Genomic DNA, 14,726 nt, shown 5'->3' on the forward strand with positions numbered 1-14,726 from the left:
CCTTGCTATTCTTTAGAACTCTCCATTCAAATGGGTTTATCTTTCCTTTTCTCTTTTTCCTTTCACTTATCTTCTTTTCACAGCTATTTGTAAGGCCTCCTCAGACAACCATTTTGCCTCTTGTTTTCCTTTTCTTGGGGATCATCTTGATCACTGCCTCTTGTACAATGTCATGAACCTCCATCCATAGTTCTTCAGGCACTCTGTCTTTCAGATCTAATCTCTTGAATCTATTTCTCACTTCCACTGTATATTTATAAGGGGTTTGATTTAGGTCTTACCTGAATGGTCTAGTGGTTTTCCCTACTTTCTTCAATTTAAGTATGCATTTGACAATAAGGATTTCATGATCTGAGCCACAGTCAGCTCCCAGTCTTATTTTTGCTCACTGTATAAAGCTTGTCCATCTTTGGCTGCAAAGAATATAATCAATCTGATTTCAGTGTTGACCATCTTGTGATGTCCATGTGTAGAGTCTTCTCTTTTGTTGTTGGAAGAGGGTATGTGCTAGGACCAGTGCATTCTCTTGGCAAAACTCTGTTAGTCTTTGCCCTGCTTCATTCCGTACTGCAAGGCCAAATTTGCCTGTTACTACAGGTATTTCTTGACTTTCTACTTTTGCATTCCAGTCCCCTATAATGAAAAGGACATCTTTTTGGGGTGTTAATTCTAGAAGGTCTTGTAGGTCTTCATAGAACCATTCAACTTCAGCTTCTTCAGCTTTACTGGTCCAGGCATAGACTTGCATTACTGTAATATTGAATGGTTTGCCTTGGAAACAAACAGAGATCATTCTGTCATTTTGGAGATTGCACCCAAGTACTGCATTTCAGACTCTTTTGTTGACTATAGAAGGAACATTAACTATTAGCCCAAAGTTATGCACTGTCTTGCTGGGATTACTTAAGCCCAAAGTAACTGCTCTATTAAATAAGAACAGATCATAAGACCATCATAGGTAATATATCAAAGAAAATCTGGTAAATGCACTCTTTGTTACTAAAAACAAACAAAAATAAGAGTTACAGCAAGAAATTGTGATGAAGCAAAACTATAGGATTAATATATACTTCTACAGAATAGTTTGGAGAAATTGGTATATGGAGACAAAGAAAGTTCCTGTGTTTAACATCTTTTGATCTTGGATTAACAATCAAACTCAAATGGTACTGCTGCTGTTGTTATTTATTTGTTAAGTCATGTCCATCTCTTTGTGATCTCATAGACTGTAGCCTCCTAGGCTCCTCTGTCCATGGGATTTTCCAGGCAAGAATACTGAAGTTAGTTGCTGTTTCCATTTCTAGTGGATCTTCTCAATCCACAGTTCTTAGCACTCTATTCAAGTGATCGCTTGGAATACCGTGTATATTTGTTTTAGTCCCCAAGATTTCCAGTTCCTCCACAAAATTCTGCTGCAAAATGGTTCTTATTTCCTTAGTGAGGGAAGGCTTATTCTTCAGTTTTCCTTGTATGTATCTGGTTGTCATTTAATTTCTGTTCATTTTCCCTTACATGTGCCATTGTTAGACTTGACTTCACATCCACTGTCTGGGGGGCTGGAGCATTCATAGGTACAGTTGAGGCAGTTGGCTTAGATTCAAAAGTCTTCTTTTGGGTTACAGGTTACAGGATTACAAGATTCCCTTATGGTTCACTGTCACTATTTAATGATTTAGTGGCGAACTCTTTAATCTGCTGTCTCTGAGTGATAATCGGCTCGTTCTGCTCCTGGAATCTCGGCCCTAGCTCTTCTATCCTTTTCTTGTAGAAGACATTACTTGTACTTTGATCATCTATCATTGAGGTTCGAAGTTTCTGTCTATGTGACAGGAGCCGGCTCTTTTCTTTCTTGTGTTCTTAAGGAAGAGCCTGACCTCCTTCCACTTGCTTTCCTGACTGTCAAGTAGCTGCAATCACATTTTGGAAATCATGGGGATGCTGAGGACGTTCTTCTTTAAACTCATGTGCATCTTTTAGCATGCCTATGTTAGACTTGATCTGCATATTGGGCGTCTTGATTTCTGACAATTGATATTCTAATGTTGAGTTCTTTGAAGTCAGTCCTTTAAACTCCTTCATAAACATTTCCTTGACTTTTTTCATTTCATCAACTAGTTTCTTCTTTTCTTCTTTCCATCTATCAAATAACTTCAAAAATTCTTCCTCTTTTGTTTTCTGTATTTCATATTCCTTAGAGAATTTGACTGCATGTGCATGCTGTGCCGCCTGTAGCTGAGACTTGGTGAGCCGCAACTTCAACATGTCATCTCACTTTGGAGCTTGTCCGTCTGCGTCCTTGTCTTATACTCAGGATGTGAATCTTCAGGGTGGCAGCACTGAATATGACTTTGTAGGAAAGCTTGGTTCATAAAAGCCTTGTCACAACAATGGCACTGGTAATAGCTGGCTTTGGCCTCGATCATCTGCGCTGGGTAGGCATCAACTTCTTCCTGCGTTTACACTCTTCCTTGAGCAGCTTGATCTTGTCTGTTTGCTTGGCGAGGAGCTTCCCGCTCTTCTCGCCCCCAGCCAGGCTCGAGCATAGCCGCTCCTCCAGGTCGTACAGCTGCGAGGTGCGGAACTCCTGCGAGTGCAGCAGGTACTTGATGGTGAGCTGCTCCAGGTGGATGAGCTTTAGCAGCACCTGGTCCACCCATGACTGGCAGCTTGGATATTTCTCGTCCTCCACCTTGCAGAAGGTGATGTTCTCCTGCAGCATGAGCACGTCCACGGCACCAGCCACCTTGTCCACTTTGATGGTGTTCAGCCGCCGCCAGTCCACCCTCTCCAGTCACAGTCGGAACTGGAAGGAGGGCAGGGAATAAGCCAGGTGGTGGGATTAATGTTGCTGACATGTTCATCAAAAATTGAACGAAAAAAAGATTTAAAGTGTATAGATGTGGATGATGACGACTGGGACATATCATCCTTAGAGGAAGAGAAATCTATGCAGAGAAGTGTTGGGAGAGAAGGAACGTCCTCCCCCTGTGAACAATGAGTCTAATTCTACTCAAGTGCCAATGCCTGGGGTGCAACTAACCTGAAAGGGCCGATGGAAGAAGGACCTCAGGATGAATCCAGTACACTGAAAAGCAGCTTAGTAACTGACCGATTGGAGTGACTCTTTAGACGTGTAACTGTCACCCTGTGCGACAGGAGGTCCCTCCAGACTTCAACAGTATTTGGTATCACAGTATTTCAGCACTGCCTACGCAACTATAATTGTCCTGCCTGACAGTATCTCCTGCAGTAACAAGGAAACTGGCTCTCAGAGAACAAGAGTCTCTTCAATGGCACCTAATGCAATGTTAAAAAAAAAAAGCAAATTGTCAACAGTATTTTGAAGCATATAAAGGTGTTTAATACTGCTATTGCTTAAAAATAATGTGTCACTGAAGTCATAAAAAGTTTTTTCTTTGGAATGGTACTCTAGGTGTATTTTTTTCAACTAATTTTTAAGTGAACTCTTTTTTTAAACTGATAGCAGATTTTATTTTAAACTTTTTTTTAAAAAAATGATCTTTCTTATGTACATTTTCATGTTGGAAGTATTTTATTACAAAGTTCTATTAGTATCCTGAAAATGGAATTGGTGGAAATTAGTGAAATTTTAAGAGTGGACAGCTTATTTTTCATCTAGAAGTAAGTTTAGAGTTAATAAAAATATAGCTAGGCCCATGTTGACTACATTTTCCAGAAGTAGTTTTACCATATGCAGCTTTGTGCCATTGTAAAGCATGTTGTTTTAGAACTTAAAATACTATTTCTGCAGCATAAACTTGATCTTGGATATTTTATGAATATAAAGTAGCCATTTTAAATATCAATTAATTTATCAGACTATGAATAGAAGAGATTGAGTCAATACTGAATTCATACGTCTATGGTTTTTTTTTTTTCCACTTTTTTAAATGTCCAGCCTGCATTAGAAAATACCTCAAAACTAATTTTGTTATATTCTTAATAGTGACATCATCAATAGTCAACATGTTCATATAAGCTGGTTTTTGCATTTTTTTATACTTTATGGTACTATCTGTACTCTTGTTTTCCCCACCAAAGTAATATTTTTTTAAGTAATATTTTAACTAAATGGTCTGTGAGGATTTGGATGTCTTCATTTTGTCCACCTTTCAAGTAAAACCCTCTATGACACACACGCACGCACAATATATAGGAATTGATTATAGTTTAAATGGGGCCTTCCTGGGTGGCTCAGCAGTAAAGAATCTGCCTGTGATGACGAAGATGCAGGAGATCCCACAGGTTCAACCCTTGGGTCGGAAAGATCCCCTGGAGGAGGGCATGGCAACTCACTCCATTATTCTTGTCTTGGAGAATCCTATGAACAGTGGAGCCTGGCAGACTACAGCTCACAGAGTTGGACACAAGTGAAGCAACTGAACACATAGTTTAAATGTCCTAAGTCCAATACAGTTTATTCAATTTTACACATAAAAGATGAACGTAATATGCTATAAGGAGGTGATAACTGTGTTTGTCATTGAACCGTGCAGACAAATTTCCTAATGCTGAGTTCATTGCCTTTTCTTTTCTCTTTGCATCTCATCCTGGCTTAGTTTCTCTGACTTGCACTTCATGTTATTTATCACCCAACATCATGGTTTCTTCCATGTGTAACAGGCAGAAACTAGAACTGTTTATTCTGAAAAGATAGTTATAAGAAAGCTCTTCATTACAGCAACATTTTCATTACAGATTCATATTTTAGCATGTATTTTAAATATTATCATCTCTGTATGTGGGGAGAGGTGGGTATAAGGAATTCACACATTTTTCTTTTTAATTTGGGCTCTTTGCATATTATGACAATATTGACTAAAATTATATGCTTTAAAAAATTGTAAAACAGACTTATTTTTTAAATATAAAGACATCATTTTAAAAGTTGTTTACTTTTTACTACAAATAGCTTTTCTTTCCAAAAATATTTCTTTCTTTGTAAAAGTATAGAATGATAAAAAACATAATATTCTTGGGCTTATATTACAAAAGTCAAGTTGTCTTTCAATAAAGGAATAGTTCCAGTCTTGCGAAGTTAATTTTAACAAACTTTGTATAAGCAATTATTTTCCACTGGCTGTTGCTCTAAAAGCCAGAGGATATTTTATTATTAAAAAGTGTTTTATAGATGAAATGCACTTACAGCATAGCAAAACTTCCTAAATAATATAGAAAAGACAATAACTTTCAAATAATAAAAAATTTCAAGGCAAAGGCAATAACTTTCTTATAAAATATTAACCATGTTTTAATACTGAACACATTCAAACTACTAGCAATTCTGAACTACTATAAGTACTCAGATAGAAAAACAAGTAAAATATGGTATAGCACACAAAATTTATCAGACAATTGTCTGTGCTGTAAGCATGCTAGTTTCAATATTTAAGGAATTATGCTTTGAACAATGCTTTTAATTTTTTTCCAATTTTTGCAAACACTGTTATTTCACCCAGTGTCTTTTTATGGCTAGTTATTTGTAACAATAAGAAACCACAGACATCATTTGATGAAATAAATCCTTTTCCAGTCAATACTCAGTTCAGTTCAGTTCAGTTGCTCAGTCGTGTCCGACTCTTTGTGACTCCATGAATTGCAGCACACCAGGCCTCCCTGTCCATCACCAATTCCCAGAGTTCACTCAAACTCGCATCCATTGAGTCGGTGATGCCATCCAGCCATCTCATCCTCTGTCGTCCCCTTTTCCTCCTGTCCCCAATCCCTCACAGCAACAATCTTTTCTAATGAGTCAACTCTTTGCATGAGGTTGCCAAAGTACTGGAGTTTCAGCTTTAGCATCATTCCTTCCAAAGAAAACCCAGGGCTGATCTCCTTCAGAATGGACTGGTTGGAACTCCTTGCAGTCCAAGGGACTCTCAAGAGTCTTCTCCAACACCACAGTTCAAAAGCATCAATTCTTCAGCACTCAGCTTTCTTCACAGTCCAACTCTGACATCCATACATGACCACAAGAAAAACCATAGCCTTGACTAGATGGACCTTTGTTGGCAAAGTAATGTCTCTGCTTTTCAACATGCTATCTAGGTTGGTCATAACTTTCCATCCAAGGAGTAAGCATCTTTTCATTTCATGGCTACAATCACCATCTACAGTGATTTGGGAGCCCCAGAAAATAAAGTCTGGCACTGTTTCCACTGTTTCCCCATCTATTTTCCATGAAGTGATGGGACCAGATGCCATGATCTGCGTTTTCTGAATGTTGAGCTTTAAGCCAACTTTTCACTCTCCTCTTTCACTTTCATCAAGAGGCTTTTGAGTTCCTCTTCACTTTCTTCCATAAGGGTGGTGTCATCTGCATATCTGAGGTTATTGATATTTCTCCCTGCAATCTTGATTCCAGCTTGTGCTTCTTCCAGCCCAGTGTTTCTCATGATGTACTCTGCATAGAATTTAAATAAGCAGGATGACAATATACAGCCTTGATGTACTCCTTTTCCTATTTGGAACCAGTCTGTTGTTCTATGTCCAGTTCTAACCGTTGGTTCCTGACCTGCTGCTAGTAAAGTAATGCTCAAAATTCTCCAAGCCAGGCTTCAGCAATATGTGAACTGTGAACTTCCTGATGCTCAAGCTGGTTCTAGAAAAGGCAGAGGCACCAGAGATCAAATTGCCAACATCTGCTGGATCATGGAAAAAGCAAGAGAGTTCCAGAAAAACATCTATTTCTGCTTTATTGACTATGCCAAAGCCTTTGACTGTGTATGCTATGCTATGCTAGGTCACTTCAGTTGTGTCCAACTCTATGCGACCCCATAGATGGCGGCCCACCAGGCTCCCCTGTCCCTGGGATTCTCCAGGCAAGAACACTGGAGTGGGCTGCCATTGCCTTCTCCAATGCATGAAAGTGAAAGTGAAAGTGAAGTCGCTCAGTGGTGTCCGACTCTTAGTGACCCCATGGATTGCAGCCTAATAGGCTCCTCAATCCATGGGATTTTCCAAGCAAGAGTACTGGAGTCGGGTGCCATTGCCTTCTCCAGTGTGGATCACAATAAACTATGGAAAATTCTGAAAGAGATGGTAATACCAGACCACCTGATCTGCCTCTTGAGAAATTTGTATGCAGGTGAGGAAGCAACAGTTAGAACTGGACATAGAACAACAGACTGGTTCCAAATAGGAAAAGGAGTACATCAAGGCTGTATATTGTCACCCTGTTTATTTAACTTCTATGCAGAGTACATCATGAGAAACACTCGACTGGAAGAAACACAAGCTGGTATCAAGATTGCCAGGAGAAATATCCATAACCTCAGATATGCAGATGACACCATCCTTATGGCAGAAAGTGAAGAGGAACTCAAAAGCCTCTTGATGAAAGTGAAAGTGGAGAGTGAAAAAGTTGGCTTAAAGCTCAACATTCAGAAAACGAAGATCATGGCATCCGGTCCCATCACTTCATGGGAAATAGATGGGGAAACAGTGGAAACAGTGGCTGACTTTATTTTTTGGGGCTCCAAAATCACTGCAGATTGTGATTGCAGCCATGAAATTAAAAGACGCTTACTCCTTGGAAGGAAAGTTATGACCAACCTAGATAGCATATTCAGAAGCATAGACATTACTTTGCCAACAAAGGTTCGTCTAGTCAAGGCTATGGTTTTTCCTGTGGTCATGTATGGATGTGAGAGTTGGACTGTGAAGAAGGCTGAGCACCGAAGAATTGATGCTTCTGAACTGTGGTGTTGGAAAAGACTCTTGAGAGTCCCTTGGACTGCAAGGAGATCCAACCAGTCCATTCTGAAGGAGATCAGCCCTGGGATGTCTTTGGAAGGAATGATGCTGAAGCTGAAACTCCAGTACTTTGGCCACCTCATGCGAAGAGTTGACTCATTGGAAAAGACTCTGATGCTGGGAGGGATTGGGGGCAAGAGGAGAAGGGGACGACAGAGTATGAGATGGCTGGATGGCATCACTGACTCGATCGACATGAGTCTGGGTGAACTCCAGGAGTTGGTGATGGACAGGGAGGCCTGGAGTGCTGTGATTCATGGGGTCACAAAGAATCGGACACGACTGAGCAACTGATCTGATCTGGTCTCTTCTTTTCACAGCTATTTGTAAGGCCTCCCCAGACAGCCATTTTGCTTTTTTGCCTTTCTTTTCTATGGGGATGATCTTGATCCCTGTCTCCTGTAAAATGTCATAAACCTCAGTCCTACCTGTTACTAATTACATGGTATGGGATAGTACTGTACAAAAGAAAATGGAGACCAGAGAGTGGAAAAGGGAAAGTGAAAGAGACAATTTGCATGGCACAGAGGTGAGGGGAAAGAGAAATTTAAGAGCATCTACAAAAAACTAATGCTGAGAGAAAAAGAAAATGAAGAATTGATGTCAGTGTTAAGTATTCTGGTGCAAAGCCAGAGATCTACAGAATAAATTATGAAATGTTGTTGCTTCATTTGACTATTCACTGACTGCCAAAATAACAGATGTTGCTAATCTTCAGTCCAGTCTTGAGCATTAGAGAGTTGGGGACATGATTATTCAGGTAGATGGAGGACAGAAAAATAAAGCTGTTTCAGATTTTTGTATTCTGTAAATATTTTGTCTCTCTCCTCCCCCTGCCACATTCTCTTTCTTCCTGTAGTGAACATGTACACTCTTAATTTCAAACTTCTGACTGCATTTCTGGAAATGTTTATTTCTAATAGGAAAAGTCTGTTACATGTGCTCATAGACATAAACATCCAAAACAGTGTCAATCAATTTTTATTGCTGTGCTAATCAGGTACTTGCAGTATTGAGTAATGGAGGGAGCATTTATCTCAGTACATCAGTGGCTGTTTATGAAACAGACTTTATCCTTTTGCCCATTATCATTTCTGTTACAATAAAAGCATTTAAAACTATGTTGCTGGCATTTCAGATTAAGGCAAAGTTCCTTACACTCATCACTTCACTTATTTTTTTTTTCTTTTCTTAGTTCTCTGAGAGACTTGCAAATAGGTTCATATTCCTTTTAGTGATAATGTATGGGAAATGGCATAATTTTCACCAAATAAGTTTAATTCTCCAGAAGCATTTATTTTCCTCTGGCAAAATAAATGTTCTAAAGCAGACTACTGTGTAAATGATACTTCTTATTTCCCTAGGTTTATCCTAATGACTGTTCTCACCTCCTAAACTGGTTGAGTCCAAGACCTTTTGTTAAGCCACTCATTCAATAGGTTTTTACAGAGCAGTTGGTTTCTCCTTCAGGCACAGAGTTTTGTAGTTGAGATGAATGCTAAGCACAAATACCATTCAGTGCGCTCTAGACATTAAATTTTAGGTAGATACATAGAGATCAAAGTACATGTTTACAATAAAATATGACAAATGTGGTAAACACTGTCATTCTCCTTACCTAATTTATTTCTCATTCATTGATAAAAATTAAATGTTTCTTTTTTGTGTATAATTCAACACTAAATCACCCTTCTCCTTCCTAAATGATGTCTTATTAATCAATCTCTTCTCTCTTTGAAAACTTTTGTATCAGGTATTTGGACTTTCCAGGTGGTTCAGTGGTAAAAATATCTGCTTTGCCAATGCAAGAAACAAAGATTTGATCTTTGGGGTGGGAAGATCCCCTGGAGGAGGAAATGGCAACCCACTCTAGTATTCTTGGGTGGAAAATCCTATGGAACGAGGAGCATGGCAGGTTGCAGTCTATGGAGTCACAAAGAATCAGACATAATTGAGTGACTGAGCATACACACACGTGTCAGGTATTTATTTAGATATGGAGATCATGGCCATAAGCAAAGCAGATACAATCTTTGTTCCAAAAGCTTTGCATCTAGTAGCTGAAACAGACGATAGGCACAAAAATGCATACATATCTGAATTCAGGTAGTAAAAAATTCTGTTATGGTAAATCAAGTAGAGTAAAAAAGGCTCATGTGGAGTGGGGACATGAGAGGGAATGTTTGAGCAGAAACATGAGGAAGAAAGAGAATCCTGGATATATCTGTAGGGGACAGTAGTCCAACAGAGAGAACAGAAAGCCATTGAAGAAAATTAGGATGCTTAAAGTATGGCAGTAAGAACAAGCCAGTGTGACTAGGATTAAGTGAATGAGATAAAAAGCAAAACACACACACATTTAAGAGATAGAATCAGAGAATTATTTAAGCTATACTCTTATAAGAGAAAGGAAAAGATTTATCCAACTGAATGCAGAGTTCCAGGAAATAGCAAGGAGAGATAAAGAAAGAGAGCAAAGCAATAGAATGTGTAAGACTAATATCTCTTCAAGAAAATTGGAGATATCAAAGTAACTTTCATACAAGGATGGGCACAATAAAGGACAGAATTTGTAAGGACCTCAAAGAAGCAGAGGAGACTAAGAAGATGTGGCAAGAATACACAGAAGAATGATACAAAAAAGTCTTAATGACCCAGATAACCATGATGATGTGTTCACTCACCTAGAGCCAGACATCCTGGAGTATGAAGTCAAGTGGGCCTTACATCACTGAATCAATGGACATGAATTTGAGAAAACTCTGGGATAGAGTGGGGGACAGAAGAGCCTGGTGTCCTGCAGATGTGGGGTTGCATAGAGTTGGACATAACGTAGCAACTGAACAACAACGCTGCTGCTGCTAAGTCTCTTCAGTCGCATCCAACTCTGTGCGACCCCACAGACGGCAGTCCACCAGGCTCCCCAGTCCCTGGGATTCTCCAGGCAAGAACCCTGGAGTGGGTTGCCATTTCCTTCTCCAATGCATGAAAGTGAAAAAATAAAGTGAAGTCACTCAGTTGTGTCCGACTCCTAGCGACCCCATGGACTGCAGCCCACCAGGCCCCTCCATCCATGGGATTTTCCAGGCAAGAGTACTGGAGTGGGTTGCCATTGCCTTCTGTGGAGCAACAGTGATATCTACTAATTAGAGTTCTGTCACACATGTTTAAAAGTTGGATTTTGGAACAGAGAACTATTGTAGAGTTTGAGCAGCAGGCTAACATGATACAATTTATTTTTTTAATGGGCAGGTTCCCTGGTGGCTCAGACGGTAAAGCGTCTGTCTACAATATGAGAGACCTGCATTTGATCCCTGGGTTGGGAAGATTCCCTGGAGAAGGAAATGGCAACCCACTCCAATACTCTTGCCTTGAAAATCCCATGGAAGGAGGAGCTTGGTGCAGGCTACTATCCATGAGGTTGCAAAGAGTCGGGCACTACTGAGCGACTTCACTTTCACATTCATTATCATTTTAAGATTTTACTTAGGGGAGTAAGAAGAGAAGCAAAAAGATCAAGTAGGTGGTATTTGTATCTTATATAGTAGAAATAGAAGTGATGAGAGGTGGTCAAATTTGGCATATATTTTTAATGTGGAGCAAGAAGAAAGAAGAGAAGCAGGCTTTGGAGCACAAGGATGAAAATTTGTTTTCAACATGACAAACTTACAACATTTTTTAGACATCCAGGAGATATCATGAAGACAGTTGAGTACATAAGTCTGCAACCAAGACCTTAGGTGTGGAAGAATATGCTTCAGAGATAGTGGCATCAGTTCAGTTCAGTTCAGTCGCTCAGTCCTGTCTGACTCTCTGCAACCCCATGAATGGCAGTACACCAGGCCTCCCTGTCCATCACCAACTCCCGGGATTCACCCAAACTCACATCCATCAAGTCGGTGATGCCATCCAGCCATCTCATACTCTCTCATCCCCTTCCCTTCCTGCCCCCAATCCCTCCCAGCATCAGAGTCTTTTCCAATGAGTCAACTCTTCACAGGAGGTGGCCAAAGCATTGGAGTTTCATCTTTAGCATCATTCCTTCCAAAGAACACCCAGGGCTGATCTCCTTTAGAATGGACTGGTTGGATCTCCTTGCAAGTCCAAGGGACTCTCAAGAGGCTTCTCCAACACCACAGTTCAAAAGCATCAATTCTTCGGCATTCAGCTTTCATCACAGTCCAACTCTCACATCCATACATGATCACTGGAAAAACCATAGCCTTGACTAGATGGACCTTTGTTGGCAAAGTAATGTCTCTGCTTTTCAATATGCTGTCTAGGTTGGTCATAACATTCCTTCCAAGGAGTAAGTGTCTTTTAATTTCATGGCTGCAATCACCATCTGCAGTGATTTTGGAGCCCCAAAAAATGAATCTGGCACTGTTTCCACTGTTTCCCCATCTATTTGCCATGAAGTGATGGGACCAGATGCCATGATCTTCGTTTTCTGAATGTTGAGCTTTAAGCCAACTTTTCACTCTCCTCTTTCTTTTTCATCAAGAGACTTTTGAGTTCCTCTTGACTTTCTGCCATAATGGTGGTGTCATCTGAATATCTGAGGTTATTGATATTTCTCCCGGCAATCTTGATTCCAGCTTGTGCTTCTTCCAGCCCAGCGTTTCTCATGATGTACTCTGCATATAAGTTAAATAAGCAGGGTGACAATATACAGCCTTGACGTACTCCTTTCCCTATTTGGAATCAGTCTGTTGTTGCATGTCCAGTTCTAACTGTTGCTTCCTGACCTGCATACAGGTTTCTCAAGAGGCAGGTCAGGTGGTCTGGTATTCCCGTCTTTCAGAATTTCTCACAGTTTATTGTGATCCACACAGTCAAAGGCTTTGGCATAGTCAATAAAGCAGAAATAGAGGTTTTTCTGGAACTCTCTTGCTTTTTCCATTATCCAGTGGATGTTGGCAATTTGATCTCTGGTTTCTCTTCATTTTCTAAAACCAGCTTGAACATCTGGAAGTTCAAGGTTCAAGTATTGCTGAAGTCTGGCTTGCAGAATTTTGAGCATTACTTTACTAGCGTGTGAGATGAGTGCAATTGTGCAGTAGTTTGAGCATTCTTTGGCATTGCCTTTCTTTGGGATTGGAATGAAAACTGACCTTTTCCAGTCCTGTGGCCACTGCTGAGTTTTCCAAATTTGCTGGCATATTGAGTGCAGTACTTTCATAGCATCATCTTTCAGGATTTGAAATAGCTCAACTGGAATTCCACCACCTCCACTAAGTTTGTTCGTAGTGATGCTTTCTAAGGCCCACTTGACTTCACATTCCAGGATGTCTGGCTCTAGGTGAAAGATCACACCATCGTGATTATCTCAGTCATAAAGAACTACTTTGTACAGTTTTTCTGTGTATTCCTGCCACCTCTTCTTAATATCTTCTGCTTCTGTTAGGTCCATACCATTTCTGTCCTTTATCGAGCCCATCTTTGCATGAAATGTTCCCTTGGTATCTCTAATTTTCTTGAAGAGATCTCTAGTCTTTCCCATTTTGTTGTTTTCCTCTATTTCTTTGCATTGATCACTGAGGAAGGCTTTCTTATCTTGTCTTGCTATTCTTTAGAACTCTACATTCAGATGTTTATATCTTTCCTTTTTTCCTTTGCTTTTCACTTCTTTTCACAGCTATTTGTAAGGCCTCCACAGACAGTCATTTTGCTTTTTTGCATTTCTTTTCCATGGGATGGTCTTAATCCCTGTCTCCTATACAATGCCATGAACCTCTGTCCATAGATCATCAGGCATTCTCTCAGATCTAGTCCCTTAAATCTATTTCTCACTTCCACTGTATAATCATAAGGGGTTTGATTTAGGTCATACCTGAATGGTCTAATGGTTTCCCCCACTTTCTTCAATTTAAGTCTGAATTTGGCAGTAAGGAGTTCATGATCTGAGCCACAGTTAGCTCCTGGTCTTGTTTTTGTTGACTGTATAGAGCTTCTCCATCTTTGGCTGCAAAAAATATAATCAATCTGATTTTGGTGTTGACCATCTGGTGATGTCCATGTGTAGAGTCTTCTCTTGTGTTGTTGGAAGAGGGTGTTTGCTATGACCTGTGCATTTTCTTGGTAAATCTCTATTAGCCTTTGCCCTGCTTCATTCTGTACTTCAAGGCCAAATTTGCCTGTTACTCCAGATCTTTCTTGACCTCCTACTTTTGCATTCCAGTCCCCTATAATGAAAAGGACATCTTTTTTGGGTGTTAGTTCTAAAATGTCTTGTAGGTCTTCATAGAACCATTCAACTTCAGCTTCTTTAGCATTACTGGTTGGGGGAATAGACATGGATTACTGTGATATTGAATGGTCTGCCTTGGTAACGGACAGAGATCATTCTGTCATTTTTGAGATTGCATTCAAGTACTGCATTTCAGACTATTTTGTTGACCATGATGGCTACTCCATTTCTTCTAAGGGATTCCTGCCCATAGTAGTAGGTATAATGGTCATCTGAGTTAAATTCACCCAATCCAATCCATTTTAGTTCACTGATTCCTAGAATGTTGACGTTCACTCTTGCCATCTCCTGTTTGACCACTTTCAATTTGCCTTGATTCATGGACCTGACATTCCAGGTTCCCTTGCAATATTGCTCTTTACAGCATCGGACCTTGCTTCTATCACCAGTCACATCCACAACTGTGTATTGTTTTTGTTTTGGCTCCATCCCTTCATTCTTTCTGGAGTTATTTCTCCACTGATCTCCAGTAGCATATTGGGCACCTACTGACCTGGGGAGTTCCTCTTTCAGTATCCTATCATTTTGCCTTTTCATACTGTTCATGGGGTTCTCAAGACAAGAATACTGAAGTGGTTTGCCATTCCCTTCTCCAGTGGATCACATTCTGTCAGAATGTGGCAGATAGTGACATAGTGATATAGAACTCATTTATTGTTATCTACTGGGATGTCGATTTAGGCTTCCCTGTAGCTCAGCT

At 40.0% G+C, this 14,726-nt stretch overlaps 1 pseudogene; it reads right to left on the reverse strand.

The window, feature by feature from the left end:
- Positions 1-1,313: 1,313 nt before the first annotated feature.
- LOC129657085 (cilium assembly protein DZIP1-like) lies at positions 1,314-2,833 on the reverse strand (annotated as a pseudogene).
- Positions 2,834-14,726: the final 11,893 nt, after the last annotated feature.

This window comes from Bubalus kerabau, chromosome 7 (genome assembly GCF_029407905.1).
Source record: "Bubalus kerabau isolate K-KA32 ecotype Philippines breed swamp buffalo chromosome 7, PCC_UOA_SB_1v2, whole genome shotgun sequence".
Classification (NCBI taxonomy): Eukaryota; Metazoa; Chordata; class Mammalia; order Artiodactyla; family Bovidae; genus Bubalus; species Bubalus kerabau.